Here is an 8,934-nt window from a genome sequence, read left to right on the forward strand (position 1 = left end):
AATTCATATAAATACAGAAACCCCCGAAAAGAAACCTAGATCAGGAGTTCCGCCGCCGCAAGCCTCTGTAGCCACCAAAAACCAATCGGGACCCTGTTCCGGCACCCTGCTGGAGGGGGGGGATCCATCACCGGTGGCCATCTTCGTCATCCAGGCGCTCTCCATGATGAGGAGGGAGTAGTTCTCGCTTGGGGATGAGGGTATGTATCAGTAGCTATGTGTTTGATCTCTCTCTCTCTCTCTCTCTCTCTCTCTCTCTCTCTCTCGTTCTTGTTATCGCACGATCTTGATGTACCGCGAGCTTTGCTACTATAGTTGGATCTTATGATGCTTTTCCCCCTCTACCTTATTGTAATGGATTGAGTTTTCCCTTTGAAGTTATCTTATCGGACTGAGTCTTTAAGGATTTGAGAACACTTGATGTATTTCTTGCATGTGCTTATCTGTGGTGACAATGGGATATTCACGTGATCTACTTGATGTATGTTTGGTGATCAACTTGCGGGTTTAGTGACCTTGTGAACTTATGCATAGGGGTTGGAACATGTTTTCTTCTTGACTCTCCGATAGAAACTTTGGGGCACTCTTTGACGTTCTTTGTGTTGGTTTGATAGATGAATCTGAGACTGTGTGATGCATGTCGTATAATCAAACCCACGGATACTTGAGGTGACATTGGAGTATCTAGATGACATTAGGGTTTTGGTTGATGTGTGTCTTAAGGTGTTATTTTACTACAAACTCTAGGGTTGTTTGTGACATTATAGGAATAGCCCAATGGATTGATCGGAAAGAATAACTTTCAGGTGGTTTCGTACCCTACAATAATCTCTTCGTTTGTTCTACGCTATTGGTGACTTTGCAGTGAATCTTTGTTGCACGTTGAGGGATTGTTATATGATCCAATTATGTTATTATTGTTGAGAGAACTTGCACTAGTGAAAGTATGAACCCTAGGCTTTGTTTCCAAGCATTGCAATACCGTTTTTCCTCACTTTTGTTACTTGCTACCTTACTGTTTTTATATTTTTAAATTACAAAAACCTATATCTATTATCCATATTTCGTTTGTATCGCCATCTCTTCACCGAACTAGTGCACCTATACAATTTACCGTTGTATTGGTTATGTTGGGGACACAAGAGACTCTTTGTTATTTGGTTGCAGGGTTGTTTGAGAGAGACCATCTTCATCCTACGCCTCCCATGGAATGATAAACCTTAGGTCATCCACTTGAGGGAAATTTGCTACTGTCCTACAAACCTCTACACTTGGAGGCCCAACAACGTCTACAAGAAGAAGGTTGTGTAGTAGACATCAATGGACTCCTGCTAGTAATAGTAGTAGTATGACTAGTGTTTTGTAGGTGGTTGGTTGTGAGTCCTTGATGTCTACTACACAACCTTCTTCTTGTTGACATTGTTGGGCCTGCAAGTGCACAGGTTTGTAGGACAGTAGCAAATTTCCCTCAAGTGGATGACCTAAGGTTTATCAATCCGTGGGAGGCGTAGGATGAAGATGGTCTCTCTCAAGCAACCCTCCAACCAAATAACAAAGAGTCTCTTGTGTCCCCAACACACCCAATACAATGGTAAATTGTATAGGTGCACTAGTTCGGCGAAGAGATGGTGATACAAGTGCAATATGGATAGTAGATATGGGTGTTTGTAATCTGAAAATATAAAAACAACAAGGTAACTAATGGTAAAAGTGAGCGTAACTGGTATTGCAATGATAGGAAACAAGGCATAGGGTTCATAATTTCACTAGTGCAAGTTCTCTCAACAGTAATAACATAGATAGATCATATAACAATCCCTCAACATGCAACAAAGAGTCACTCCAAAGCCACTAATAGCGGAGAACAAATGAAGAGATTATGGTAGGGTATGAAACCACCTCAAAGTTATTCTTTCGGATCGATCTATTCAAGAGTTCGTACTAGAATAACACCTTCAGACACAAATCAACCAAAATCCTAATGTCACCTAGATACTCCATTGTCACCTCAAGTATCCGTGGGCATGATTATACGATATGCATCACACAATCTCAGATACATCTATTCAACCAACACAAAGTACTTCAAAGAGTGCCCCAAAGTTTCTACCGGAGAGTCAAGACAAAAACGTGTGCCAACCCCTATGCATAGGTTCATGGGCGGAACCTGCAAGTTGATCACCAAAATATACATCAAGTGGATCGCGTGATATCCCATTGTCACCGCAGATACGCACGGCAAGACATACATCAAGTGTTCTCAAATCATTAAAGACTCAATCCGATAAGATAACTTCAAGAGTAAAACTCAATTCATCACAAGAGAGTAGAGGGGGAGAAACATCATAAGATCCAACTATAATAGCAAAGCTCGCGATACATCAAGATCGTGCCATAGAGAGAACACGAGAGAGAGAGAGAGAGAGAGATCAAACACATAGCTACTGGTACATACCCTCAGCCCCGAGGGTGAACTACTCCCTCCTCGTCATGGAGAACGCCGGGATGATGAAGATGGCCACCGGTGATGGGTTCCCCCTCCGGCAGGGTGCCAGAACGGGCTCCTGAGAGGTTTTTGGTGGCTACAGAGGCTTGCGGCGGCGGAACTCCCGAGCTATCTTCGTATTCGATGGTTTTAGGGTATATGGGAATATATCGGCGAAAGAAGTCGATCGGGGGAGCCACGAGGGGCCCATGAGACAGGGGGGCGCACCCAGGGGGTGGGCGCGCCCTCCTATCTCCTGGCCTCCTCGAAGCTTCCCTGGCTTGTACTCCAAGTCTCCTGGATCATGTTCGTTCCAAAAATCACGCTCCCGAAGGTTTCATTCCGTTTGGACTCCGTTTGATATTCCTTTTCTGCGAAATACTGAAATAGGCAATAAAACAGCAATACAGGCTAGGCCTCCGGTTAATAGGTTAGTCCCAAAAATGATATAAAAGTGTAAAGTAAAGCCCATAAACATTCAAAATAGATAGGATAATAGCATGAATGCTTCATAAATTATAGATACGTAGGAGACGTATCAGCATACCCAAGCTTAATTCCTTCTCGTCCTCGAGTAGGTAAATGATAAAACAAAGAATTTATGAAGTGTGAATGCTAGCAGGTGCACAAGTTTGATCAATGATAATTTCTATCACCTTTTCTAGCATGATTGTATGTCATAACAGTAGTTCATCTCATAAAACTTCTCATGAACAAGTAACAAGCTATTCACATGTTAAAGCATAGACCAGAAACTTTCTTGAAAACTAGCAAACTTCGTTCTCAGTCATCAAACAATTGCAATTCATCTTATTTTTAGGAAGGGTCTATGTTAGAGCTTTGATTTAGCAAACTCCACATACTCAACTATCATATAGTCTTCTACAATTGCTAACACTCACGCAATACTAATGGTTATGGAGTTTCAATCGGACACTGAGAAAGATAGGGGCTAATAGTGTTGCCTCCCAACGTATTCACCTTTGGGTGATGTCAACAATAATAGTTCATGCTAACTTACATCCAATTGGATATATATATCAGGATCTTCCCAAAACGAGGTGCTTCCCAAAGGATAAAATGAAAAAGGGAAAGGTGAAGATCACCTTGACTCTTGCATAAAGTAAAAGACATAAAGTAAAAGATAGGCCCTTAGCAGAGGGAAGTAGAGGTTTTCATGCGCTTTTATGGTTGGATGCACAAAATCTTAATGCAAAAGAACGTCACTTTATATTGCCCCTTCTATATGGACCTTTATTATGTAGTCCGTCGCTTTTATTGCTTCCATAACAAGATCGTATAAAGCTTATTTTCTTCACACTAATAGATCATACATATTTAGAGAGCATTTTTTATTGCTTGCACCGATCACAACTTACTTGAAGGATCTTACTCAATCCATAGGTAGGTATGGTGGACTCTCATGGCAAAACTAGGTTTAAGGATATTAGGAAGCACAAGTAGTATCTCTGCTTGGTGCAAGGAATTTTCGCTAGCATGAGGGGGAAAGGCAAGCTCAACATGTTTGAATGATCCATGACAATACACTTTAACTGAGATGTGCGAAAACATAACCCATTACGTTGTCTTCCTTGTCCAACATCAACTCTTTAGCATGTCATACTTAATGAGTGATCACAATTATAAAAGATGTCTAGGATAGTATATTTATATGTGAAATATCTCTTCCTTCAATATTCTTTCAAGAATTGTTCAAATGACCAATACAATGCTTGCTAACCTTCAATAAATTAACAACTTCTACTTCTTAGATGTGAAGTCATTACTCCCCATGGGATAAGCAAATGAGACATATATAATTTCAGATTTATGACAATCAACTCATTCAACCATTTACTCATAGGATATAAGTGAAGCACACGAGTAAATGAAAATCTACTCCAAAAAGATATAAGTGAAGATCAATGAGTAGCTAAATAATTATGCAACTATGTGAAGACTCTCTCTCATTTAAGAATTTCAGATCTTGGTATTGTATTCAAAAAGCAAGCAAAACAAAATAAAATGACATTGCAAGAATAGCACAACTCATGTGAAGAAGCAAAAACTAAGGTTCAACCGATACTAACCGATAGTTGTTGAAGAAGAAAAGTGGGATGCCTAACGGGGCATCCCCAACATTAGGTGACTGAGACTTCTTGAACTATTATCTTGGGGCGCCTTGTGCATCCCCAATCTTGAACTTTTGTGTCTCCTTAATTTCTCTCATATCATGGTTTCTCTTTTTATCAAAAGCTTCATCCACACCAAACTCAACAAGAACTTGTGAGATAGGTTAGTATAAACCAATGCAAAACCTTATCATTTTCTACTCTAAAAAATCACTAAAATTATTATTCAACATTGCATACTAAATGCCTATGCATATTTAATACTCATATCCTCAAATAGAATCATTAAACAAGCAAACATATGCAAACAATGCAACCATAACAGCAATCTGCCAAAACAGTACAGTCTGTAAAGAATGCAAGAGTATCAATACTTCCCTAACTCCAAAAATTATGAGAAAAATACTATGCTGTAGAAGATTTATCAGAGCTCAATGTGAAAAAAGTTTCAACATTATGTCATGCTCTGAATTTTCTAGGGAATTTTTGCAACCGCGGTAAACTTTCTGTTTTCGAACAGCAACATGTATACTAGCAAAATAAGCAAGGTAAAGGCTATCCTTGACATTTTTATTGAAAATAAAGATGCAAAACATTATTCTAAATAACAGCAAGAAAATACTAACAAAAAAATGACGCTCCAAGCAAAACACATATCATGTGGTGAATAAAAATATAGCTCCAAGTAAAGTTACCGATGAACGAAGACGAAAGAGGGGATGCTATCCGGGGCATCCCCAAGCTTAGGCTTTTGGCTATTCTTGAATATCTTGGGGTGCCATGGGCATCCCCAAGCTTAGGCTCTTGCCACTTCTTATTCCATAGTTCATCGAATCTTTACCCAAGACTTGAAAACTCCACAACACAAAACTCAACAGAAAACTCGTAAGCTCCGTTAGTATAAGAAAATAAAACCACCACTTAGGTACTGCAATGAACTCATTCTAAATTCATATTGGTTTAATATCTACTGTATTCTAACTTCTCTATGGTTCATACCCTCCGATACTACTCATAGATTCATCAAAATAAGCAAACAACACATAGAAAACAAAATCTGTCAAAAACAGAACAGTCTGTAGTAATCTGTATCAAACGTATACTTCTGGAACTCCAAAAATCCTAACAAATTAGGAAGACCTAAGAAATTTGTGTACCAATCCAGATCAAAAATAATTACATCAGAATCACGTTTCTGTGCATTAACAAAACTAATTTACTGGATGCAAAAGTTTCTGATTCTCAGCGGGATCAACACAACTATCACCGTAAGCTATCCTAAAGGTATTACCTGGCACTTTATTGAAACAAAATCTATAAAACATGATTACTAAAGTAGCATAATCATGTGAACACACAAAAACAGTAAGGATAAATATTGGGTTGTCTCCCAACAAGCGCTTTTCTTTAATGCCTTTCTAGTTAGGCATGATGATGACAATGATGCTCACATAAAAGATAAGAATTGGAACATAACGGGAGCATCATGAAGCATATGACTAGCACATTTAAGTCTAACCCACTTCCTATGCATAGGTATTTTGTGAGCAAACAACTTATAAGAACAATAATCAACTAGCATAGGAAGGTAAAACAAGCATAACTTCAAAATTTTCAACACATAGAGAGGAAACTTGATATTATTGCAATTCCTACAAGCATAAGTTCCTCCCTCATAATTATTTTCAGTAGCATAATGAATGAATTCAACAATATAACCAGCACATAAATCATTCTTTTCATGATCTACAAGCATAGAAATTTTATTACTCTCCATATAAGCAAAATTCTTCTCATGAATAGTAGCGGGAGAAAACTCAACAAAATAATTATCATGTGAGTCATAATCCAATTGAAAACTAAAATCATGATGACAAGTTTCATAGTTATTGTTATTCCTAATAGCATACAAGTCATCACAATAATCACCATAGATAGCAACTTTGTTCTCATAATCAATTGGAACCTCTTCCGAAATAGTGGAATCATTACTAAATAAAGTTGACACTCTTCCAAATCCACTTTCATATTCATCACAGTAAGATTCATCATCCTCCAAAATAGTGCGATCACTACTTCCTAAAGTTGACACTCTTCCAAACCCACTTTCATCAATATAATCATCATAAATAGGAGGCGTGCTTTCATCATAATAAATATTCTCATCAAAACTTGGGGGACTAAAAATATCATATTCATCAAACATAGCTTCCCCAAGCTTGTGGCTTTGCATATCATTAGCATCATGGATATTCTAGGAATTCATACTAACAACATTGCAATCATGCTCATCATACAAAGATCTAGTACCAAACATTTTAATGCATTCTTCTTCTAGCACTTGAGCACAATTTTCCTTTCCATCATTCTCAAGAAAGATATTAAAAAGATGAAGCGTATGCGTATGAGACAAACTCAATTCCATTTTTTTGTAATTTTCGTTTATAAACTAAACTAGCGATAAAACAAGAAACAAAAAGATTCAATTGCAAGATCTAAAGATATACCTTCAAGCACTCACCTCCCCGGCAACGGCGCCAGAAAAGAGCTTAGTTGACGGGGTGTGTGCCGCTTACCTAGCCTCCCCGGCAACGGCGCCAGAAAAGAGCTTGATGTCTACTACACAACCTTCTTCTTGTAGACGTTGTTGGGCCTGCAAGTGCACAGGTTTGTAGGACAGTAGCAAATTTCCCTCAAGTGGGTGACCTAAGGTTTATCAATCCGTGGGAGGCATAGGATGAAGATGGTCTCTCTCAAGCAACCCTCCGACCAAATAACAAAGAGTCTCTTGTGTCCCCAACACACCCAATACAATGGTAAATTGTATAGGTGCACTAGTTCGGCGAAGAGATGGTGATACAAGTGCAATATGGATAGTAGATATGGGTATTTGTAATCTGAAAATATAAAAACAGCAAGGTAACTAATGGTAAAAGTAAGCGTAAATGGTATTGCAATGATAGGAAACAAGGCCTAGGGTTCATACTTTCACTAGTGCAAGTTCTCTCAACAGTAATAACATAGATAGATCATATAACAATCCCTCAACATGCAACAAAGAGTCACTCCAAAGCCACTAATAGCGGAGAACAAACGCAGAGATTATGGTAGGGTACGAAACCACCTCAAAGTTATTCTTTCGGATCAATCTGTTCAAGAGTTCGTACTAGAATAACACCTTAAGATACAAATCAACCAAAACCCTAATGTCACCTAGATAATCCATTGTCACCTCAAGTATCCGTGGGCATGATTATAAGAAATGCATCACACAATCTCAGATACATCTATTCAACCAACACAAAATACTTCAAAGAGTGCCCCAAAGTTTCTACCGGAGAGTCAAGAAGAGAACGTGTGCCAACCCCTATGCATAGGTTCATGGGCGGAACCCGCAAGTTGATCACCAAAATATACATCAAGTGGATCACGTGATATCCCATTGTCACCACAGATACGCACAGCAAGACATACATCAAGTGTTCTCAAATCATTAAAGACTCAATCTGATAAGATAACTTTAAGAGGAAAACTCAATTCTTCACAAGAGAGTAGAGGGGGAGAAACATCATAAGATCCAACTATAATAGCAAAGCTCGCGATACATCAAGATCGTTCCATAGAGAGAACACGAGAGAGAGAGAGAGAGAGAGAGAGAGAGAGAGAGATCAAACACATAGCTACTGGTACATACCCTCAGCCCCGATGGTGAACTCTCCCTCCTCGTCATGGAGAGCGCCGGGATGATGAAGATGGCCACCGGTGATGGGTTCCCCCTCCGGCAGGGTGCCGGAACGGGCTCCCGAGAGGTTTTTGGTGGCTACAGAGGCTTGCGGCGACGGAACTCCCGATCTATCTTCGTAGTCGATGGTTTTAGGGTATGTGGGAATATATAGGCGAAAGAAGTCGGTCAGGGGAGCCACGAGGGGCCCACGAGATAGGGGTGCACGCCCAGGGGTGGGCGCTCCCTCCTATCTCGTGGCCTCCTCGAAGCTTCCTTGGCTTGTACTCCAAATCTCCCGGATCATGTTCGTTCCAAAAATCACGCTCCCGAAGGTTTCATTCCGTTTGGACTCCGTTTGATATTCCTTTTCTGCGAAATACTGAAATAGGCAATAAAACAACAATATGGGCTGGGCCCTCCGATTAATAGGTTAGTCCCAAAAATGATATAAAAGTGTAAAGTAAAGCCCATAAACATTCAAAATAGATAGGATAATAGCATGAATGCTTCATAAATTATAGATACGTTGGAGACGTATCAGTCCTCCATTCTGAACAGTTCGCTTTGTGTCTCTAGAGTTCTGTTATCGTTGA

The sequence above is a fragment of the Triticum dicoccoides genome, chromosome 6B, assembly GCF_002162155.2.
Source record: "Triticum dicoccoides isolate Atlit2015 ecotype Zavitan chromosome 6B, WEW_v2.0, whole genome shotgun sequence".
In the NCBI taxonomy this organism is placed as follows: domain Eukaryota; kingdom Viridiplantae; phylum Streptophyta; class Magnoliopsida; order Poales; family Poaceae; genus Triticum; species Triticum dicoccoides.